Below are 25,000 nucleotides of genomic sequence, written 5' to 3'. Positions count from 1 at the left end.
CTGCGTAGAGATGGCACTGAACACCAAAACTCCGGATGACCTCTCTCAGCGGTTTCATGTAGATGTTGAAAAGCGTGGGGGACAAGATAGAACCTTGTGGAATCCCACAGGACAATGGCCAGGGGTCCAAGCAGGTGTCCCTCAGCTTCACCAACTCCGAACAGCCTTCCACGAAGGACTGGAGCTACTGCAGAGCAGTGCCCCCAAGACCCATCCCAGAGAGCCGACCCAGAAAGATACCATGGTCGATGGTATTGAAAGCCGCCGAGATGTCCAAGAGAAAATGTTTGCCAAGGAGTTCTTGGGGAGGGGGAAGAGAAGGTGGAAGGGCATGAGAAAAGAGAGAAAGAAAAGTGAAATCATAATGAAAAGTAAATGGAATCAATTGTTTAATAATAACTGAAAAAGAAAGGCATCCATACTTTGCTAACAATGCATCTCAGACCAAGAAAGGAAATTGTATTGTGGGCTTAACTATTGAGGATAAAATAAAGTAGATGGGGACATGTAACAGCAAGCCTTATAGCAGCCCCTTCAATTACTCTCCTATTGACCACTGTCTCCCAATGAACCTTGGTGCTGAGTCATATTTTGAGAAGGGAGATGTGAGGAAGAGACTATTCAGAAGATAAATAGCTGGATGGATGAATGGATAAAAAGATATCTGAAAATCCAGCGTCATACATTGACAATAGTCACCAAAGAGATATCTGTCACCTTCCTTTTTCCACTGGACTTTACCAAAGAAGACAGGAGCTGAAATGTTTGATTCTATAGCTTATCTCACAATAAGAACTAAAGAATAAGGGCCAGATCCTAAGTGTGAAAACCCTGACATCTGGAAACCCTTATCACATACACCCCTGTGAAACTCTCCAAAGATTGTACTGTCTGGTTGTTATTTATTTATGTATTTATGTATTTATTTATTTATTCCTTTATTTTATTGCTTTTAAACTTATTTATTATGCAATGCTTTTGACACTAAATAAATAAAAATATATTTATTTATTTATTATTGCATTTATATACTGCTTTTCTCACCCCTGGGGGGACTCAAAGCGGTTCACAGCATAATCAATGGCAAAATTCAATGCCTCACATATGTAAACATCAAATATCAAACAACAATATATAACAATAGAATAAAAATAATTAAATCTATACAACTATGATAGTAATCACAGACACAACATAAAACATTTAAGCCAGTATGGTCCAACCTTTAGTTACCCAAGGGCCAATCAAACTTTAGTTTAGGAATGTGAGGGCCAGAGACATTCCAGAAAGAAAATGTTTCTTAAAAACGTAAAACAGTAAGAAGGGTAAACAATTTTTTTCCAAATGTCAAATTAAAATATTTTTCCAGTAAGAACGGCAAGGGCCAACAAAAAATGAATTGGTGCCATGAGTTGAACCACACTGATTTAAGCCATTGCATCAATCCCAGGTGTCTTTCCATATTTCTGCCAATCGCCAAATGCCTGCTTGAATAACCAGGTCTTGACATGCTTCTTAAACGCTAGGAGGGAGACAATCTGAAGTGAGAACCTACTTATGGGTAAAAATGCTTAGAATTACTAGTATCTACATAAGTTCATACCTTTTGGCTGATAGAACAGTGTAGTTTTTTTTAAATATACTTCAGGCAGTTTACTAAATTATTGATTCCAGAAAGGTTTCTCTTTGTAGATTCAATGGAATTAAGAGTGTTCATGTGGTTTTTAAAAACATCAGATGGAACCAGACTTAAGACTGAAAAATATTTTTCTCTTGTCTTTATTGTTTAACATCTTCTTCCTACTCTGGATATTTCTTGTCTTGATTATTTTCATTTGCTGCTTGCTCATCTCCTTGCCTGTCATGTATTCCTTATTCAATCAAACCACACTCTTGTCAAAATAATCTTTCTCTCATGTCCTTTGCATAATTTTACACTATTTTTCCTCACATTGACAATGACATTTTATGCTGTTAAATTATTTTCATTTTTAGAAAAACTTCTTCAATTCCCCCCCCTTTTTTTTTTTTAAAAAAAAAAACTGATCATGATTGATTAAAAAATAGGGAGTTTTTCCTCCATATTAACAGGAGGAACCTCTCAGTTTTGTTTCTGCTCAGCCCATACTTTTCATAAAACGAGTCTTTATGATGTTTTAAACCACATGAACGTTCACATGTGCTTTTAACGAAAGTTCCCTATGCACATATGTTTGCATATTTTGAATAGACTCATTTCTATAACCAATTTATTTCAATATAACGTAATTTTTAATTTAGCAATTATGCGCATGATGCATATTTTTGTGCACACTTTTATTTAATATAAGCATGTTTGGTTGATCAGAGGACTTTAGTGTAAACAATACTGAACATCTGAAATAGGATGTGCTAGTATATTTTGGTCTATGTATAACTTTAGGAGGTACACATTAGGAAACGTTGTCTGAATAGGTGTCTTCTTCATAGCCAGTCCACTGAATGTGAAAATGCTGTGGAAATCGGATAAAATCTTTTGCATGAAATTTCTCTACATTGTATCAAGTTTATACAAAGCTTATTCACTTCCCCTTCCTTGTCCTTTTTCTTGATAAGCATGCAATTCATTACTAATTATTTTCTTGAAGGCAATAATGAGTATTTTTTTAAAATTCTTCTCACTCAGAGAAAGACTTTCAAAATAATACAGTTTTTAAAGCCTATTCATTATTTTGAAATTATTTTACACAAGATTCACACCTGGTTGCTTGCAGAGAAAACACTTTTTCACTGGAAGTTTTTTCTGAATAATTAGTAATGTTTTCTATAGAAAATCTATGGAGAAAAAGCTGTTTTTGGTGCAAATCTACCACATATAGATTTGGGATTGAATACCCCCATTTGTACCAGTTTTTGATGGAAGTAATACCTTTTTCTATGAAGAAAACAATCTTTCCATGCAGAGATCTTTTCCCATACAGAAAATTCAATTTCACTGTGCAAAGCAATCAAATGTGGATTTTTGCAAATAATACTTTCTGAATTGTGAAGATGCTAATCAGTCCAGGATTATACTTTTCAGGGTTATTCGGTACTAAAACGAACAAACCACAATCATGTTTTTATTCTCTTTTTAAATTTTTTAAAATAGTTATCCTTGCTGTCTACTTAGTGGTTCAGTAACTTAAAGAAGTTGGCACCATGGAAAACACTGGAGAAAGGGGCTGAGGGTTATGCACTCAATGCAGTCACCAAATTCTTTTTGAGGGCATGAAGTGGCAGCCTGTGTAACAAGTTGGATCAAAATGTCCAAAAGCCTTCTTGTTAATCTAGTTCTAACAATGGAGCTAAGACCAAATCTGGAACAGTCTGATCTTCTGTGTCCTTTTGCACTGAGGTCTGGTTCTATTTATAATAATGTCTTCAACCTCTTCTCTGCTTGATGCTCACGGCCTATGGTCTATTAAGTGTCTCTTTCTTAGCCTAGCCAGTTTACATCCCATGGTCCCTTGGACTGGGCCCAGGGGAAGAACTGAAGCCTTATGAATTTTATTCCTTTTCAGGGTACTGAGATCAACCAGTGTTTTGATCTTAATGATTGTGTTTGGGGCATTAGATTGTTGCCGATCTTTGTAAGCCGCCTTGAGTCCCCTCGGGTGAGAAAGGTGGGGTAAAAATTCTGTAAATAAATAAACTCTCAAAATCAGTTGAAAGTTCATTTTCAGAAGATGAGCCCTGAGCAGGACTTTTAGCTGCTTGTTTGTTATTTGCAGTTCTTTTCTCCTTTTTTCAGACTCATTTTTGAAAGGCAGTTCTAACTGGCATACAAGACTGCATACTATGATTTCAATGCTGATTATATTCATCAGCAGTGGTACCATCTGCTCAGGAGCAGCCCTAGGTTTTTCTAGGTGGTAAGCCAACCTAGGGCTGTGCACCCCCCACCCAAAATTGCACCCCCCCATCCCAAACTTACTACCAGTGGCAGCGGGCAGAGGGCAGCTGCGGCCTTAGCGGCGACCATTGGGTCGCTTGCCGCAAAACCAGGAAGTAGTTTCTATTCTCACGATATCTTGCAAGATTTCTGCGAGATCTCGCAGAAATCTCACAATATTTCGCGAGATCTCGCGGAAATCTCGCGAGAATAGAAATGACTTCCTGGTTTTGCAGTGAGCGACCCAATGGTCACCACCGCCTGTCACCGCCGCCCGCCACCGCCGCCTCGGGTGCGCCCAGGAAGGCGCTACGCCCGAGGCGGGGGCTTCAGCAGCATCCATGACGAACCAGGCCTGCATCCACTAGATGTAACAGTGCTTATTAAGGATGGTAATAATGCTTAAATAAGATACTGTATGACAACTGTACTATCAACAACACAACCAATGTTGGTTCACAATGGCAATGTTGAGACAGAGGGTGTGTATGTATGTGAATGCCAAAAGCTAGGCAGGGCTGGGAATAGGTTGCAATGCTGGTTGATTGAGGGAGATAGACTGTAGTTGCAATGCCAGCAAATAGCAGCCATGCTGAATGAGAGCCAATGTTGCTTGTGAATGTTGGTGTTTCTCCAATTTAACGGTAATGGTTAAGAGAGGAGATGCTACTAGGCTGCTCTATACAACAAGACCTTGCAGGTCTAGGCATCTGTCCCAACACTAACCACCCTGAAACTCAGTTCCAGTTAACTAGGGGCCCTTCTTCGCAGGCTCTAAAATGTGGAAGGAACTGGGATAAAGGGAGGGGGGCTAAATGATGTCTAAGGGAAATATGCACTGATTTGGATTAACAGCTGAAAAACACATTAAAAATATGTTTAAAACCCAATTTCAGCCAAAAAATATGCATATTTACATCACTGTATATCCTTGTATATAAAAAAGTATACTGGGTTTGCAAACACTTTGCTGGTGTCACTAATACACACTTCTGAAGAAGAGCATATGTTTGTCTCTATTTGAAAACATATGGTTAGAGCTATTGAAATAGTGATCAGAACTGTTAATATCATACCTACTAATTGGCAATATGATGGATTATTTTACCCTGAGGAATTCCTAGTGTTCTGTCTACATTACAAGCTTGCATTACTACATCAAATTTATCTCCAAAAACACATTGACTGTCCTCTCTCAAAACGTGCCTTGGCATGCAATAGACTACTGTATGAGATGCATATCAAAGTATTTATATGTATGCATTCTCCTATGTAGATAAGTGCTGAATGGTGAATTCAGAACAGCTCAGCAAAAGACCAATTTGACCTTGTTTTGATCTCCACTGATGCTTTGTCCACTATCCCATTACATAGGTTGTTCACTTAGCTGCGGACCCTGAATATTTGAGGTTTTCATTTAACTATGGGTTTCCCTCTGAACACACACATGGAAGAAGATGTGTACATTATCTTTCCTGATATCACTAAACATATATGACTCAGGGTGGAGTCTGGAAAGTTTATTTGCATAATACATTGAGGCCATCAATGTTTAGCAATAAGTTAGTATTCTGGGACACTGGTGGCCTATAGTCTGAGCAAGGTGGTTCACAACTGGGAATTGAGATCCACACTTGGTATTCTGTGTTCTGGCTGCTGCTTAGAGATCCAAAACTTAACAAATGGTATTTTTAAAACCTCAGCATTGAGTTTATGCAGTAATCTTCTCATCACATTTGATCAGTAGTGTTATTTCCACCTTGTTCATGATTGTTCTCATTCTGTGTCTTTTTTGTAAGTGTATTTTTTAAAAAAGTTTCTTTTGCAAATTTCCATGGCTGTTTCCTGCTGAAAAATTATAAATACATAAGCTAGATGTATACATTTATACATTGATATTAATGGTAACAATAGTGGCACTATTGCAACATTCACAAATGTCTACCATAGTTGTTCTGTGGGTGATCAAGGCCAAACAAGATACATTTCCAGCTAGTTGCAGTGTGGCAGTCAGAAGCAGGACCCCTGTCAAACCCCTTGTCCTAGCACAGATAATTGGTAGGAGGCAGTACTGTACCCTGATTCCCAGAACAGACTTCCATCACTTGGTGCGGCTGCTGAATATTAAGATAGGTTTTGGTCAGGAGACAATATATACTTATGCATATATAATGACATCTGTGATGTAGGCTCTGTATTTTTCCATGAAATCACCAGCTTTGTGAGGAAAAGGTTTTGTGGGGGGAATGTTTGCAAAAACTCCTAAACTAAAAAAATAAACTTGTGGCAATTCACAATTTTTATTCACATCAAAGAGGAGACAAACTGAGACTATTCTTTACATCCCTAACAAACTGCACTTCTGGTGAATTTTGTCTAATAGATATATTTTGATGTTTAAAGTTGTAAATGTTTTAAGAAGTTGTACTTTTTAACTCTGAATGCTGTTGGAGATAATAAGCTGTGAAAATGATAGTCACTAAATTGGTGGTTTTTAATCAGTTTTAAAAGATGGCTGCTTCACGTCCGTAGTAAAATTTGTTTAATGTAAACAATATGTTCTTCTGTTCAATATACAGAATACTTTAAACCCAATACAAAAGGAGTGATTACAAGTTTGAAAATAGATTATTTTCTTTAAAATGAGAAGAATCACCTTAAATGTTAGTTGTATGTCATCAATATGCCTCTGTTTAACAATCTCAGCTGTGCCTGAGCTGAACTAAAGCTCTTAACCTTTTACTGTTCTTGTTCCTTTGTATTTAAAAACAAATATGAACACTAGAATTGCAAGTGCTCCAGAAAGACTACTACCACTATTACCATCACCAATGCAGGCTGCATATTTTACTATGACATTGGTTTACAATAGGATTTTAGCCAGAAAAAAATGGGGGGTGGGTGGGGTTGAAACATTTTTTAACAGAAAACAATTCAAATATGATTAAATCTGTATTTTTATAGACTTAATTAAATCATTTTTTAATTTTAGTTACGAAAAACTGAACATGACTCTTAATTGATATAGTTACAAAAGAATATTGCAACGTTGGTTGAAAACACTTGAAAACTGTGTCAAACACTTTGACAGAAATCAGGCTCCATCAATAAACTTCAGTGGACACACAAGAGTGCAAATCCAGTCAGTCTTTCTTACCCAATTGCGCTTCTTATGTAAATAATACTTTTCAAACATTTAAGAGTTAAAAACGACCTTTCATTTGTAGCTGTTGACACTGGCAATGTTGCAGTTTTTTTCACATTCAGAAAAAAACTGTCCATCACTGACAATGTATGCTTCCAGTGCATTTGATGGTTTTTCTGCAGGTGCAATCTTTTCTCCATTATCTACACCACAGGTCAAATTCTCCCATCAGTGTGTCAGTATCTTGAAGGAATTCATTGTAAACTTCTCTTCACTTGTTCAAGTTGGATTTTAAATGGACACAATTAATAGGAAGGAACACTTGCAGTTCCTGAATGACTTCCTTGTGCCTTGTAAACCTTTATTGAAGATGACTGCAGAAAAAGTCCAGAAATGAGATGTACACATTTACCCTATAATATTCCATTGGTGTTGACTGCATGTTGTTTTTATAAGCCTGCCTTGAAGAGATGCAGAGAAGCCTAACTTCTCCACCTATAGATTACACTACTGATTTTGCTGTGTCAAAGATCTCCTGAAATTCTTTCACAGATTCTGTGCATATCTCCCTGGCTTTTTCTAAGTTACTGTCAATATGTTGCAGACTAACAAAAATGTTCATATCTACTATTTGTAATGTTTGCTAAGCTGAAAGGGTGATGACAGAAGCTTTCTTAGAATGTGTATAGTTACTACAAATTCAACATCCAGAACAGCTAAAAGAATTTGCTTGAAAAAAGTCTCACAGTTGTATAGAGGACTTTCTTTTAGTTCTGCAAGTGTTCTCACCACCACATTGTACAGATCAACAAAATATGTAACTGCATCATGTTGTTCAACCCAACGGGTTTTACAAAGTAGCAACAGGCTGTTTGCTCTTGATTAAGGAAAACAGTCCTTTATATTTTTCTTCAACAGTTCCAGTTTGATGAATGCTGCTCTGAAGAAATTGCACACAGATGCTATTATTCCATGGCAGTTTCTGACAGGTGGAATGCTGCAAGTCTTTGCTAAGGCTAGATTTAGTGAGTGAGCACTGCCGTGGATGTAGACAGCCATTGGATATTCCTGTGATATAATTGCCTGTACTCCACTAATATGGCCATCATAATCCTGACCACACAAATATTGCAAGTTCAGCCCAATTTTTCTAGTGTTTTCAAAATAATGTCTGCAAGTCCTTCACCTGTCATATCACTTATCTTCACAAAGCCTATAAAATATTCTCTTAGTCCTGCAACTTCAACATCAACATAGCTTACTGAGAGTGAAAACTGTTCTGAGGTCCTCACATCCAAAGTATCATCTGCCAAAACAGAGAAATTCTGTGATACATTGCATCTTTTAACAATTTTGGACTATCTTGTCACCACAAATGTTTATTAGTTCATTTTGTATTTCAGGACTAGTATATTGAGCATTCAAACCCCCAGTGGCTCAGCAGGTTAAATGCCTGAGCTGCTGAACTTGCTGACCAAAAGGATGGCAGTTTTGAATCTGGGGAGTGGGGTGAGCTCCCACTGTTAGCCCCAGCTTCTGCCAACCTAACAGTTTGAAAACATGCAAATGTTAGTAGATCAATAGGTACTGCTCCAGCAAGAAGGTAACAGCGCTCCATGTGGTCATGCCAGCCACATTACCTTGGAGGTGTCTATGGACAACACTGGCTCTTTGGCGTAGAAATGGAGATGAGCACCAACCCCCAAAGTCAGACACGACTAGACTTATTTCAGGGGAAAACCTTTATCTTTACCTATATTGGGCATTCATGGCTGCAATTTCGAGATGATTTTCAGGTCAGTGTCTTCTGATCTGACATGAAATCTCAACAAGGTCCTGAAATTACCATCATTGTGCAATGCTTCTTCACAGGTAATAGGTCCTGAATCTTTGCTCCATCTTAAAGCCACTTCTTGTCTGCTACAAAGGACAATAGTTTCCACAATTGGCAGAAGTTTCTTTCAGTTTTCTTCTGCTTTCTTCTTATTTCCTTTATTGTGATGATGGGTTACATTAGGATGTTTTCCACTGTGAATTAGCAAAAAGCTTTCAGAAAAACACAGGTTGTTATGATGATACTTTGGAGTTTGGTGTCAATTGAAGATTTTTTATTGCATCTTTCCATCACGCAAATGGTTTAACAACCAATACAACAAGCTGCTAAAGATCACCTTTACCCTCAACTTCTCCTCCAAACACCACACAGTATTTACAGATTGCACCTTGTACATGAAATGAGTAGACTAATCAGGGAAATCTGCTGAACCATTTGGGTTGAAAACTTAGGTGTCTCTTCTTATCCACAGGAAATACATATCCTGACAATCAAGTCTGTGATTTTGCACTAATTGAGCTTTCAATTGGTCTGGTCATCAGAAGCAGTCTTGTTCATATAATATCCAAGGTCTAACAATGAGACAGTTTCTTGTCTTTGCTCCATTTCCATGGTTTCTTTGGCAAGGCTAGGCTTAGACACCGTTTCCACAGTTTCATCAGTTTTCTGTTTAGGTGTGCATGTTCTGGGGTCTTCATCAATACCAGCTGCTGTAATGGATCTCAACCTGCTGTCCTCTTGGTCTTGGTCTAATGGGGGTATTGATCCTGTGGGGATTCACAGGAGTAATTCTGGAGCCCAAAGGTGCAAGATGGTAGCTCCCCTCCCCCCCCCAAGCTCTCAAAACAAGCTTTAAATTTAAAAAACTTACTGAGATGTCATTATGTAGTCCTTGAGTTCTCCTGACATGTAGAAATGAAGTGCCAGGAGACAGAGGGCAGGAGAAATTTTCCTTCTTGGTACCCACATCTCTTGCCACATCATTTCTGTGTGCCAGAAGGACTTAGGGACCACCATAATCATGGCCTGATAAATTTTTAAAAATTTAAAGCTTGTTTTGGGGGGCTTCTGGGTGGCTGGGCAGTTACCGAGATGGTATGTAGCCTAGCCACCCTGCCTTGGAAAGCCCGGGTTTGAGGCAGCTTGTGGGGACATGCAGGAGCAGATTTTTTAAACCCAGTTTGGTTCAGGTTTTACCCCTGTCTGGAGGTGCCCTCAGTTCAAAGCAGATAATCTGGATTTTATGTGGCAATGTAGAAGGAACCTGTGAAAAAAAAAGGTAACTGTTTTATTGGACCTTTCTTTGGTCTTTAAGAGTCACCTTCTAACTTCTAGAAATCTGTTTTAAATTTTTAATTGTAGACATACAGATATGATACATGTAGCTTTTAGCTCTGTATTTAAAACAGTGTCTTTTCAGTTATGTGTAAATAAAATTCTATTGGGCCATAAAATGAAGAAATAGCCTTGTTGAAATGTTGGGAACTGAACAAACAAGTTGTCAAAACTTGGCCTTTTTATTTTCAGCCTTCTTCCTCTACAGTGTTTAGAACTTTTCAGACTCAGGTTGACACTGCCTTGAATGGTTGTTAATGAAGCTATTGGAAATAAAAAAAAAAACGGTTTCTCTTTGCTTTTGTTGTTGAACTTTGTTCCACCTAAAGACAGAACAAGACAAATGTTTGTGAAGCTCTCAGGAAGATGGGAAAGCAGGAGGGGATGGGGGAAACAAAGAAAAAGTGAATGCCTCCTGCAATAAGTTTGAAAGTACTGAAAACAACTTTCAGGCACTCACTAGACAGCTTTTTGCTGCTTTAATAATGCTTCCTATATTCAAGAATGCGGTCTTGCTAAGTATACACTGAAGTCATTGTTTACTGTCGGCAAAGGGTATATCTACATTGCAAACGTAAGTTTTGTTGCCTTGGCTCAATGATATTAGACCCTGGGATTTGTAGTTTGGTGAGGTGCCAGCATTCTTTGGCAGAAAAAGGTTTAAATCTTTGTAAAAATTCCTGGGATTCCATAGCACTGAGGCATGGCAGCTACAATAGTGTCAAGCTGGATAGGGATTTTTTAAGAAGAACAGAACTTAAATGTAAAAATACCATGTTTAAGTTTTATTTTGTTTTATTACATTTTGCTTTTTCTTGACTGTGTCCAGAGAAGGACAATCAAAATGGTGAAATGTTTGAAAGCCAAGCCCTATGAAGTGCAGCTCAGGGAGACTCCTCATAGAATCATAGAATCATAGAATAGTAGAGTTGGAAGAGACCACATGGGCCATCTAGTCCAACCCCCTGCTAAGAAGCAGGAAATCGCATTCAAAGCACCCCCGACAGATGGCCATCCAGCCTCTGCTTAAAAGCCTCCAAGGAAGGAGCCTCCACCACGGCCCCGGGGAGAGAGTTCCACTGTCGAACAGCTCTCACAGTGAGGAAGTTCTTCCTGATGTTCAGGTGGAATCTCCTTTCCTGTAGTTTGAAGCCATTGTTCCGTGTCCTAGTCTGCAGGGCAGCAGAAAACAAGCTTGCTCCCTCTTCCCTATGACTTCCCTTCACGTATTTGTACATGGCTATCATGTCTCCTCTCAGCCTTCTCTTCTGCAGGCTAAACATGCCCAGCTCTTTAAGCCGCTCCTCATAGGGCTTGTTCTCCAGACCCTTAATCATTTTAGTCGCCCTCCTCTGGACGCTTTCCAGCTTGTCAACATCTCCCTTCAACTGTGGTGCCCAAAATTGGACACAGTATTCCAGGTGTGGTCTGACCAAGGCAGAATAGAGGGGGAGCATAACTTCCCTGGATCTAGACGCTATTCCCCTATTGATGCAGGCCAGAATCCCATTGGCTTTTTTAGCAGCCGCATCACATTGTTGGCTCATGTTTAACTTGTTGTCCACGAGGACTCCAAGGTCTTTTTCGCACACACTGCTGTCAAGCCAGGCGTCCCCCATTCTGTATCTTTGATTTCCATTTTTTCTGCCGAAGTGAAGTATCTTGCATTTGTCCCTGTTGAACTTCATTTTGTTAGTTTCGGCCCATCTCTCTAGTCTGTCAAGATCGTTTTGAATTCTGCTCCTGTCTTCTGGAGTGTTAGCTATCCCTCCCAGTTTTGTGTCGTCTGCAAACTTGATGATCGTGCCTTCTAACCCTTCGTCTAAGTCGTTAATAAAGATGTTGAACAGAACCGGGCCCAGGACGGAGCCCTGCGGCACTCCACTTGACACTTCTTTCCATGATGAAGACGACGCATTGGTGAGCACCCTTTGGGTTCGTTCGCTTAGCCAATTACAGATCCACCTAACCGTCGTTTTGTCTAGCCCACATTTTACTAGTTTGTTTGCCAGAAGGTCGTGGGGGACTTTGTCGAAGGCCTTACTGAAATCCAGGTACACTACATCCACAGCATTCCCTGTATCGACCCAACTCGTAACTCTATCGAAAAAAGAGATCAGATTAGTCTGGCATGACTTGTTTTTGGTAAATCCGTGTTGACTATTAGCAATGACCGCATTTGTTTCTAAGTGTTCGCAGACCACTTCCTTAATGATCTTTTCCAGAATTTTGCCTGGTATTGATGTGAGGCTGACCGGACGGTAATTGTTTGGGTCGTTCTTTTTTCTCTTCTTGAAGATAGGGACCACATTCGCCCTCCTCCAATCTGCTGGGACTTCTCCCGTTCTCCAAGAACTCTCGAAGATAATTGCCAGTGGTTCTGAAATAACTTCCGCTAGTTCCTTCAGTACTCTTGGGTGTAGCTGATCTGGCCCTGGGGACTTGAATTCGTTTAGAGAGGCCAAGTGTTCCTGGACAACTTGTTTCCCTATTTGGGGTTGGATTTCCCCCAATCCTTCGTCCATTCCGTGTTGCTGAGGTTGAAGATGGCTTTCTTTTTCTGAGAAGACCGAGGCAAAGAAGGCATTAAGTAGTTCTGCCTTTTCCCTGTCCCCTGTCGCCATCACCCCATCTTCTCCTTGCAATGGCCCTATCGCCTCCTTTTTCTTCCTTTTTCTACCAACGTAAGCAAAAAAGCCTTTTTTGTTGTTTTTTATGTCCCTGGCAAGCCTGAGCTCATTTTGCGCTTTAGCCTTGCGAACCTTTTCCCTACAGGTGTTGGCTATACGTTTGAATTCTTCTTTGGTGATTTCTCCCCTTTTCCACTTCTTGTGCATGTCACTTTTGAGCTTTAGCTCAGTTAGAAGTTCTTTGGACATCCATTCTGGCTTCTTTGCACTTGTCTTATTTTTCTTCTTTGTTGGCACTGTTTGTATTTGCGCCTTGAGTATTTCACTTTTGAAAAACTCCCATCCATCCTTAACTCCCTTGTTTTTTAATATCGGCGTCCATGGAATGCCGCTCAGTAATTCCTTCATTTTTTGGAAGTCAGCTCTCTTAAAGTCCAGAATGCGTGTTTGACTTGTCTTAGTTTCAGCATTCCTTTGTATTGCAAACTGCAGGAGCACATGGTCACTTGCCCCTAAGGATCCAACCACTTCAACTGTATTGATCAGGTCTTCCACATTTGTTAAGATTAGATCAAGAGTTGCTGATCCCCTTGTTGCCTCTTCTACCTTCTGGACCATAAAATTATCTGCAAGGCAAGTGAGGAATTTGTTGGACTTTGTACTCTTGGCTGAGTTTGTTTTCCAGCAGATATCGGGATAATTGAAATCGCCCATGACTACTATATCTCTTCTTTGTGCCTGTTTGGTCAGCTGTTGACAGAAGGCTTCATCAAGTCCTTCATCCTGACTCGGAGGTCTGTAGTAGACACCCACGACAAGATCTTTTTGAGTCCCGGTTCCCTTGATTCTTATCCAGATGCTTTCAAGCTGGTTTCCCGGATTACAGTCTTGCATTTCTTCTGCAACGTAACTGTTTTTGACATATAAAGCTACTCCCCCTCCTCTCCCCTTTGTTCTATTTCTGTGAAAGAGGTTATAGCCCTCAATGGTTAAATTCCAGTGATGGGAGTCATCCCACCAGGTTTCAGTGATGCCTATGACATCGTATGTGTGGTGCTGTGCTAGGAGTTGGAGTTCGTCTTGCTTATTTCCCATGCTCTGAGCATTAGTGTAAAGACATGTAAGCCCCTGTGACCTCCCCTTGAACTGTTTATTTGGGATTATTGTGCTCTCTGTACTTGGTCCTTGCTGTGTTTGTGCAGCCCTCCGTTTAGCCTTTCGGCGGTTCCCTGTGGTCGTGGGTAATATAGTGTTCGCCAGGCTGTTGTTCCCCTCCCCCAGTGGATCTAGTTTAAAGTGCGCCTGATGAGGTTTGTGAGTCTGTGTGCAAAAAGATGTTTTCCTACTTGTGTGAGATGCACCCCATCGCTTGCCAGTAGTCCATCCTCTTGGAAGAGTAGACCATGGTCAAGGAAGCCAAAATGCTCCTCTTGACACCATTTCCAAAGGGATGACAATGAATCTAGGTTATGAAGGAGCTTTTGCATGTGTTTTTTTCCACAAAGTTTTTATGCATTGCTATCTCCGTGTACTAAATTAGCAGTAGTTATTGTGGCTAAGAACCTCGTCACATTGATGGAGGATTTGCCATGGATTGTGGTGAATCCGGCTGGGCCTGGTGGGGGCAAAGGGGAACCTGTCGCCCCATGCCCTGCATCATCTACATCACCCTTCAATGTATCCCACAGGTGGAAGCATCATCAGCTGGTTTCCCCCCATTATTTTCTATGAAACACAGGAAGCCTCCCGTGTTGCCGGTACTGCTTCTTGCAATGCTTGGACCTCTCTTCAGACACAGAGCCCCACGAGAAGTAGATCAACATCATATGATCAGATCCGGCAGAGTCCGTGCCTGAAGAGAGGTCCATTGACATCATAGGATGGGCAGTTTTGCCAGTCCGATGAAGTCCTAAGAGTCCTTTCAGTTAATCTATAAATTTATTATAGTGAATTCCTGATGAATGTGAAATTTCCACCTGCCATAAGAACTCCAGTACAAAAACATGCCTTACTCAACAGTAGGTATAAAGGTAATAATTGTTATTACAATAATAATTACATGCTTTGCTGGCTTGGTTGACACGTGAAACAACAAATCAGTACCAAGGGACTGTTTAATAGGCTACTGCAGGTGTTCATAGCAGCTGTTCTGTTGAGGAGGTTAAAAAAACATGCTGTAATCATCTCCTTTCCTCCTCTTAATATTTTTGGAAAGTCTCTTTGGGTACAGTCATGCCCTCTCTAGTAATAAGACTGTCTAGGTCATCCCTTTACCTCTGTGACATTAATGACTGACATGAATGTTCTCAATGGGAGAAAAAACCACACTAAAAACCCACTAAAACCCCTTTAATAAAATAAATCTTTGAGAGCATTTGCTGGCAGAAATCTACATAATGATTACATTATTTAGCATATGTTGGGCAGAGCATAAAAGTTACTTTCCAAACATACTTCATTCTCATAACTTATTACAGTATTTGAAAAGTACCATATCAACGCGAGTATAAGCCGCGTTTTCAGCATTTTTGTAGGCTGAAAAGCCCCCCTCAGCTTATACTTGAGTGAGGGTCCTGGCAGGAAGGCATGGGGCTGAAATAAGCTCTTCTTTTAGCTCTATACCTTCCTGCCAGGACCCTCACCTCTCCACACAGCAATCTAGCTGGGTTGCTGCGCCGAGAGGGGAGGGGAAGGCACGTGCTTTCCCCTCATGCACCCTCTCCGCACAGCAACCCAACTGGCAGAGAGAGAGGAGAAGGAGCGCTCGGTTGCTGTGTGGAGAGGGTGTGCTCCTTCCTCTCCTTTCTTTGAGCTCTCTCTCCTCTCTTTCTCTCGGTGCACGCTTCCCTATCCTTTCTCTCTCCCAGCTAGGTTACTCTGCCGAGAGCGCACACCTTCCTCTCCCCAGTTCTTCGTATTTTTCTCCCTTCCCACTTCTGCTTTTCCCCACTTTTAGACCTCCTTTCCCATCCCAGTCTTCCCTTTTTCTAGTTTCCATCTTCCTACCCCAGTCTTTACTATCCCCAGCCACCCTCTCCCATTTTTCCAGCTCTCTTTTCATTCCAGCCTTCCCAAGGCTCCAGCCTCTTTTTACTTTCAGTCTTGCTCCTTTCCCCACCAGTTTTCCACTTTCCCAGCCCCTCTTTCTCACCCTACTCTTTCCCACCTTCCCAGGCCCCTTTCCCACCTCAATCTTTGCCACTTCTTCACTTGCCCCCTTCCCACTCCAATCTTTCCACCTTTTGAGCCCCCTTTTACACCCAAGTCCTGTTCATTTTGCAATCTTCCTTTCCCAATCCCAATAGTTTCAAGCGGTCCCTCTTTCCCACCGCAATTTCCACAGCTTTTCCCAATCCCCCCTTCACACTCTAGATTGGGGTCTTTCCCACTTTCCCAGCTCCCCTTTCTATCCCAAGATTTCCCAGTATCCAGACCCCTTTCACACCTTAGTCATTCTCCCTTCCCCAGTTGAACTCTTCCCACCCCAATCTGTCCTACCTTTCTAGTTACCCTTTTTTACCTCATTTTCCCACTTTTTCAACCACCTCTTTCCATTCCAGCCTTTTCCTGTTTCCAGTCCTTCTTTCCTACCCCCTTCCCAAGCCAGTCTTTAACACTTCTCATTATTCATATACATACAGCATTTTCCCCAAAATGCATAGTTAAAATAAACTATGGTGATTATTGGAAGGCTACATAAACACATTTATATTGAAGAAGTTTAGATTAATGATTTAATCAGAGTTAGACAGTCTTATCTTAAATTACAGTTTTATGTAAATATTCAAAAACATTTAACCTACTGATGCCTCATTTTATTGATATTTATCTTTATTTTGAAATTTACCAGTAGCTGCTGCATTTCCTACCCTCATCTTATATTCGAGTCAATAAGTTTTCCCAGTTTTTTTTTACTAAGACTAAATACCTCATCAGACAGTTCTTCCTTTTAGCACATTACTGGGACAGAGTGGGGAAGGAGTCTGCCAGAGCCCATCATATGACACAGGGCTACTTCTGGTGGGGCTATGTCAGGCTGCCTCCTGGCTGCATCTAAGGATACAGGTAACTAACCATATCCTCATTGAAGAATCCAGGTACAGCATGCGAGGAAGCCGGGGTCAACCAGAAAACATCATGGGATGGCAGCCCACAATCAACCATGGTAAGGGGACAAAGCTGGGAACTGTCCCATGGTTTCTCCCTTTGTCTCAAAGTTTTCCCCACTTTCTCCTGGCTTCTAGACTTCCATCTGATGAGGTCCTAATATGCATCTATCCTCTTCGCAGAGTATCAGATTCTTCAGTACAAGAAAAAAGGGGGAATATTTGGTAACTATATCAAAGAGATTGCAGTATATCTAGTGCAAAATGAGCTTGTGACAAAAATGGGAGGAAAATTCTGGATACTCTTCTAAGATTTTTTTAAAAAAATATAACTTAACATTTATTTTTCAGGAAATCCATATGGAGTAGAAAAGTAGATAGATAAAAGGTTATTTGAATTTCAGTAGAAGATCCCCTAAAGCTGGGTCTCATGTGTGGGTGTAAGCCATCTTGAGGCAGAAGCCTTATAAATGCTTTCTTTCCAAACAAAGGGCCATAACGGATGAACTAACTTTCTGGAAGAAAGAGGAAGTGACCTCTGCAGGTAGGAAGAAAAAAGGCTTGAACACATAAATCAAAGAAATAGAGGGATAAAGCAAAAAATTGCCTGTTAGAGGAGGATGCCTAGACTGTCTACATTTCAGATCAAAAAGTCCTGACCAAACAAATCACTCCCCTCACTCAATGTCACTCCACCTTAATTCCATTGCAAGATTTTCTTCTCAGTTTTATTTCTTCCACTGCTTCATTAATTTTTTTAAAAAATCTCTTCCTATTTTTTCTAACAACAGAGTCATGTAATGATTGATTCCAAGAACTTTATCATATTAGCCTCATCTCATCACAATCAATTCTTTAATCAAAAGGAATACTGTAATTGGAATGATCACTTTTACACCTTGTTGCAATTATGCAGTGCTGGCACTTTGTTGTTGAAAATTTTAGCAATAGGTCTTCTACATGTCCTCTTTCTATTAATGCACACTCTGATTTGTTTTTTTTTTTTGTTTTTTGTTTTTTGTTTTTTGTATTTTCCCTTTCTCACTATTTGGCTGCATTTTTGGCATTCCCACGAGACTCGATAAATAATAATAATAACTTTATTTATATTCTGCCCTATCTCTTTCCTCTGTTCTTTGGGACTTCAGCAGAAGGAGGAGTGAACATTATATCAATCCTGTCTTTCAAAGTCCATGTTTCTGGTATCCTTTACATATGGTTTCCAACAGATTACCTATTAAATGGACTATGCCTCATGTGAAGAACTGCATGCAAAAGGTGGCAGAAATGGGATATATGATTATGTGATGAGGTCCCAAGAGCCTAGATCACAGATACAGTTATTTATGTATAGCTATATATTGTCTCCTGATCTAAGTCACTGAAACCTACCTTAACATAAAGCAGCTGCACCAAGTGATAGAAGTATATTTTACTTGCAATCAGGATACAATAGGATTATGTTTTCAGCCCCCTCATACTAATGAGGAAGAGTGGCAGAAAAAGAGTGATGTTACATTCATTAACAGGCTTTCCCATCAATGAAAAAAGATGTAATCATGATGTAAGTGCACTGTGATGTTATACAGGAAACTCCACCCAAAAGGGTTTTTATCCTGCTAGTATTGTGCTTAATCAACTTCATGTGAAAAAGTTGAAAGGCTTCCTCTGAGGCAGCAAGCATTCCAATTTTACTCAATATGGCAAAGACACCCACTCCCACATTGTAAATAATTTGAATGACCTAATACATTAAACCACATTTTCAACTATATTATTAATTGGGAAAATCTAGTAAGGACAAATTGTTACCAAAATTTGAAAAAAAATCCATAAAACTAATTAAGTACATCTGTACCTTCAAGCTTAGTCTGGATTTGCAACTGGATGGCACAATTTCTCACTTTGCAGGTGCCCCTTCTAGAAGACAGAAGGATAACCAACTGTGTTGAAAGTCAAATAATACACCAGACAGATGAACAAGAATAATAAGTTTATTCAGAAAAGAGTATCTGATATAAAAAAGTTTCAAAATACATCCATGAGCTAGATTCCCAGAAGCTTAACAAAAATCAAGGACCAACTCTGAATAGGAATCCCAAAATCACTTAAGGCAAAAGAAAGTAACTGTAATCCAAGTGTTGTTGCATTTAAACAAGAATTATATCCAAAAGCTTGAAAGCATGAACATGACCATAATCCAAAGGCTTGATACTTGAACTTGACTGTAATGCCAAAGGCTTGAAACTTAAAACAAGATTTATGATCCAAACAGGAGACATGGAACTTAAACGGGAAAATAAGATACAGATCAAAGAACAGAAATTCTAACTCGGAGCTGCCAAGACAGGCAACTTGACATATGAAAATCCAATATTGATCCCCTCCAAACATTGACTCCAATTCTTTAAGAATACTCCCTCTTGCCCATCATATCACTCTGTGTCACACCTATGTTTCCTTTGTTTATCTTTCAGTTTCTGGGAACACTGAATTTGTCTCTGTTTTGCACTATCCAATTGGATCTGTAAACACTGGGTTCTCTATAACCCTCCTGCCTCCTCCACATTCCTTTCAGAGTCAATCTCTGGCTGATTTTCATGACAACAATTGCCTTTTTCCCTGACAACAAATTGGGGAAACAGATCAGAGTCAATCCCTGGCTGATTCTCATGAGAATCATTGCCTGTTTCCCCAGAACATTCCCATAATCTCAAAAACAAAACAAAAACAAAACAAAAAAAAAACCCCACTTTTGCTTTCCCCCACAGAAACACTAGGGTCAACCAGATAATCCTTGTCCTCATCCGCAGAGGCTTCACAGGCCTCAACACATACACATATTAAAGTGTACCTCTATAAAAGCTGCACACCAAAATGTATCTCTATCTATATATATAAAAGAGTGATGGCATCACGGCAATTCACAAAACAACAAAAGTACAGGCCCCCCAACCTCAAAATTTGACAACACAACCCATCATCCATGCCTCAAGGTTGATACAACAAAAAGAAAAGAAAAATAAAGTCCTAATTAGAGGGAGAGCAATAATTGTTTTTTATCCAATTGCTGCCAGTTTAGAGGGCTAATCTCTGCCCACTTGGTCGCCTAGCAATCAGCCTGTCAGCAAAGGGACAGCCAGGGTTCAGTTAGGGGACAGGCAGATTTAGGCCTAATTTAGGCTTCTTCCACAGATTATCTAATTTGCACTGGATTATATGGCAGTGTAGACTCAAGGCCCTTCCACACAGCTATATAACCCATTTAGAATCTTATATTATCTGCTTTGCACTGGATTATCCTGACTCCACACTGCCATATAATCCACTTCAGTGTGCATTTTATACAGCTGTGAAGAAGGGGCCTCATATAATCCACTTCTAAGCAGATAATATAAGGTTATCAATATACAGTAGACTCTCACTTATCCAACATAAACAGGCCGGCAGGATAAGTGAATATGTTGGATAATAAGAAGGGATTCAGGAAAAGCCAATTAAACAAATTAAGCACCAAAACATCATATTATACAACAAATTTGACAGAAAAAGTAGTTCCATGCGCAGTAATGCTATGTAGTAATTACAGTAGAGTCTCACTTATCCAACACTCACTTATCCAACGATCTGGATTATCCAACGCATTTTTGTAGTCAATGCTTTCATTAATATTTTGGTGCTAAATTCATAAATACAGTAATTACTACATAGCATTACTGTGGATTGAACTACTTTTTCTGCCAAATGTGTTGTCTAACATGATGTTTTGGTGCTTAATTTGTAAAATTATAACTTAATTTGATGTTTAATAGGCTTATCCTTAATCCCTCCTTATTATCCAACATATTCGCTTATCCAACGTTCTGCCGGCCCGTTTATGTTGGATAAGTGAGACTCTACTGTACTGTATTTACAAATTTACCACAAAAATATCACAATGAATTTAAAACACTGACTACAAAAACATTGATTATGAAAAGGCAGACTGCGTTGGATAATCCAGAACATTGTATAAGCGAATCTTGGATAAGTGAGATTCTACTTTAATATGAAATAATTACTGGGATAGAATAATGCAGAACAATATAATCTCTAAAACCAGGACAGTAAATAAACAGGGGAATTCCACACAGGAAACAATCAGGGCCAGCTAACACCTCCCAACAAAGTATTCCCATCATCAAAGTCTGGCAAATCCTCAGGGCCACAGACAGTAGAAGCACATAAAATATTGCAAACAACACCACTCTGAAAACAAGGGAATTCCAAACAGGAAACAATCAGGGCCAGCTAACACCTCCCAACAAAAAATTCACTCAGGGAGGAAACAGCCAGGCTTTAAAGCTGCAAGGCCATTACATCCTAATCATTTTGCCTCCAACAGACAAAAAAACCAATCAGAAATATTGTATATTCACAACCTTTAGGAAATAATATCCTCTGATGGCGCAGCGTGTTAAAGCGCTGAGCTGCTGAACTTCTGGACCAGAAGGCCGCAGGTTTGAATTGGTGGAGCGGAGAGAGCCCCCACTGTTAGCCCCAGCTTCTGCCAACCCAGAAGTTCAAAAACATGCAAATGTGAGTGCATCAATAGGTACTGCTCTGGCGGGAAGGTAACGCCGCTCCATGCAGTCATCCCACATGACCTTGGAGGAGTCTACGGACAACGCTGGCTCTTCGGCTTAGAAATGGAAATGAGCACCAACCCTCAGAATCATACATGACTGGGCTTAATGTCAGGAGAAAACGTTTACCCTTTACCTTAACTACCACCAATTCCTCAATACTTTATCTCCCATACCACCAGACTTTGCCACAGCAACGCGTGGCCGGGCACAGCTAGTAAAATATATATTAAAATGCACAAAACAGAGATTAAACAATTGATATACATTTAAAATTCATACTTAAAGAACTGTCTGGGTAGGCCTGTTGGAAGAGATAGGTTTTTACATGGTTTTAAAATTTCAACAGCTCATTTAGCTGTCAGAGTTCTTCCGGCAGGTTGTTCCACAGTCTTGGGGCAGTGGATGAAAAGGTCCTCTGGGTGGTGAGTGCCATTGGGGTCTGGCTGGCTGAAGCAGATGCCCCTCAGAGGAACTCAGTGTGTGGGGTGAATTGTACAGGAAAAGATGATCCTTTAGGTTTCCTGGGCCCAAACTATGTAGGACTTTAAAGGTCAAATCCTAGAGAGAACACACATCCTTCCTGCTTTTTGGTTAATTCTTCATGCCACATTTCTCATTAGTAATGATACACACAAACAGCTTTACGTTAGCTATCTTCCCAAAAAGTCTGTCATGTTCCTATTGCCATATGAACAACAGCTTTGAAATCTAAGTAAGATATAATTCAGTTTATCAGATCTGTAAGGGCTTACAGACCAACTGTTCACATACATCTGATCACAATTTAATTGAACTTTAAATATTGGCCAATTATAGGATTTGAGTATCAAAAAGAATTCATACCAGTTTCTTGGCAGCTGTTCATGTTACTATATTCAGATAAATGTATCTAGTCCTTTAATGTAGATTATACTGTTGGTCACTATTTCTTCTCAGAGAAGAATGTTCTAAAGGTTAACTGCTCATTGTTAAAGGGAAAATGTTTGATTTCAACCTCCTGAGCTTTAATTTAATGTCATGTCTCTGAAGCTAGTATTTGTTTTTGCTACCTACTTGTGATTTTATATAATTCAGTGATAGATTATTTTTCCAAATCAATAGCTGTCTCTTTTCTACTTCAAGGTTTCTGTCTTGAGTGACAGAAGTAATGTACTGTCCAGCCCTCACTGAGAATAGCTAGTGTTGTTATTTTTCCCAGTGTGTTTCACTGTGCACTTGTCAAGATTGAATTTTATCTGCCATTTTATTGTCCATTCTCCAAGTTTTATGAAAGCCTCCTGTAACTCTTCACAGTATGTTTTAGGCTGCACACATTTAACTTAGAGCCATCTGCGAAGGTTTGATACTTCACTGTTTGTGACCTTTAAAAAGACATTTCTGTTTCAAATTCTCCACAGCCAAATGTTCTTATGAGCACATATATGAACAGGGCCTCAGGCATATCCAATCCAAATATTTCAGTATAGTTTTCTTTCCTTTGCAAAGCAGCAAATGAGAGTTTCTGTAAAAGATGGTATCCTGATAATTTAACGTTTTCTGTAAATGTCAGCAGAAGGTTATTGAGTTTCTAGAGGTCACATAGAGTCTTATGTACTATCCAGAATACACAAACTACTAAAGGGGGAAAATCCAAAAGATACTGACCTCTTATTTGCTCCTCACACCAAAACTGGTGGAAAATATGCAATTTTATGTATTGTAAGTTTTAAAATGGTAAGAGGTAGCAAGGTGCAACCTCCTGTCTCCCATAAAATAAATAGCATATTAAAATACATAGAGGGTTCAAAAGGTGAATAAAATATCTTCCAGGCATAATTCTAAAGACAGTTGTCTGTAACTTCCATAGAAATCAATGAGCCATATTTCTTTACTACCTGTTTACTGAACGGTAGCTAGAAAAGAGAAAAAATGAAATCTGATTTCTCAGAAATGACTTCACAAGCCACCAGATCCAGAGATTCACACACTCCCACATATAGATATGGGGAGATACAGTAAAACTGTGCAAGCAAACATTTTATTTCTGAGTTTTCAGTTACCTAAAGGACAAGTTGTGCTCACATTCAAAATACATGGCAAGGTACACATTATTGGGTTTAAACTAAACCCAAAGGTTTATTACCAATTTTCATAGCAGATCAACTGAAGGTTATTGAATTTCTAGAGGTCACATAGAGTCTTATGTATTATCCAGAATACAAACAATCACTGAATATTATGGTTGTAAGAATCCTGTTCTCTTGATTTTGCAGTGTTTCTGTGAATCCCAGCTGCATTTCATCTCATTCTTGTTTTATATGTGAGGTTTTCTTTTTTCTTTTTCTTTCTTACATTGAAATTGATTTCTACAGACAAGGTGAAGTGAATCTTAAGAGATATGGTTGTCAGTTCAGAATTTTACTCAGGTCCTATAATTCCAGGGCCCAAACCTGACCATTTGTTATATGACAGCAGATGGGTCCTGGTGATGTTATTAAGCATGCTATGTTATGTGTCAACCATAGTTGCACAAAATATGCAATTCAGACAACAAACAAACAAACAAACAAAACCAGTATGTGTGTGTGTGTTCTTCAAGGTTCTACTCCTGCACAGATTCCTACTCTTTCCCCTGAGGACAGTAGAAGAGGACCCAGACCACAAAACTCAAGAAATGCAAAAATGGCTATTTCCATTGAGGCTGATAAATCTATGTAGAGCTTTTTTATTCACAAGGCAAATGCTTAGGCAAAATTCATGGTATAAGTTGTCAATGTCATACTTCTTTATATATTGTTGAATGAGCTTGGTCCCAGGTAGGGATATGAAGAGTTCCTTTTGTTCTGCACATTACTCTTTCCGGTTGTAGGTCAGCCTGACTTGGTAAAACTTTGCCTACATCACCCAAAATTGAGCCCCAAAATTTGAAACTTTCCTGAAGTGAAGTAGTTATTCTTCAGTGACGCAAAGTGAAGCATGCTTTTCTTTAAGCTTTGGACCTGTTTTAGAGATTTAAAACATATACCAAAAAAATAAAGGGTCTCCTGTTCCTAATAAATATTACAGACAATCTGGGTTGATTACTGATGGCTGTAGCAACTATCAACTGGAAATGATTTTTCTCCCAATGGCCCACTCCCATGGAGATTGATAAAAATATTTTGAAACTGCTCTAATTGCTTTTGTGTCCTTTTGTATCCAGGAATTTTGGATAATTATTGGTGGATACTAGGGATGTGCGATCAATAAAAAAAATGTTTCAAAAGTCATTTCAAACTGGGGGGTGTTGGCACTTCATTTCTAAAGGGTTTCTAAAGTGTATTTGTTGAAAATTCCATTACTATAATGAGAGTAATAAATTTTCATTACTATTTTGTTACAGTAGTTGTGCAAGTGGGGAAACTTCAAGGGCTCCTTTCTCTCTCATTTC

The 25,000-nt window shown here is 39.4% G+C and overlaps 1 long non-coding RNA gene across 1 annotated transcript; it reads right to left on the bottom strand.

Moving 5' to 3' along the window:
- Nucleotides 1-2,313: 2,313 nt before the first annotated feature.
- Nucleotides 2,314-22,724, bottom strand: LOC134296718 (uncharacterized). Its single transcript, XR_010003554.1, has 3 exons — nucleotides 22,435-22,724; nucleotides 18,822-18,883; nucleotides 2,314-2,492 (listed from the first exon to the last, which is right to left on the bottom strand). It is a non-coding gene; the product is annotated as an uncharacterized LOC134296718 (long non-coding RNA).
- Nucleotides 22,725-25,000: the final 2,276 nt, after the last annotated feature.

This window comes from Anolis carolinensis, chromosome 2, assembly GCF_035594765.1.
Source record: "Anolis carolinensis isolate JA03-04 chromosome 2, rAnoCar3.1.pri, whole genome shotgun sequence".
In the NCBI taxonomy this organism is placed as follows: domain Eukaryota; kingdom Metazoa; phylum Chordata; class Lepidosauria; order Squamata; family Dactyloidae; genus Anolis; species Anolis carolinensis.
This window is presented reverse-complemented; position numbering and strand designations above follow the sequence as displayed.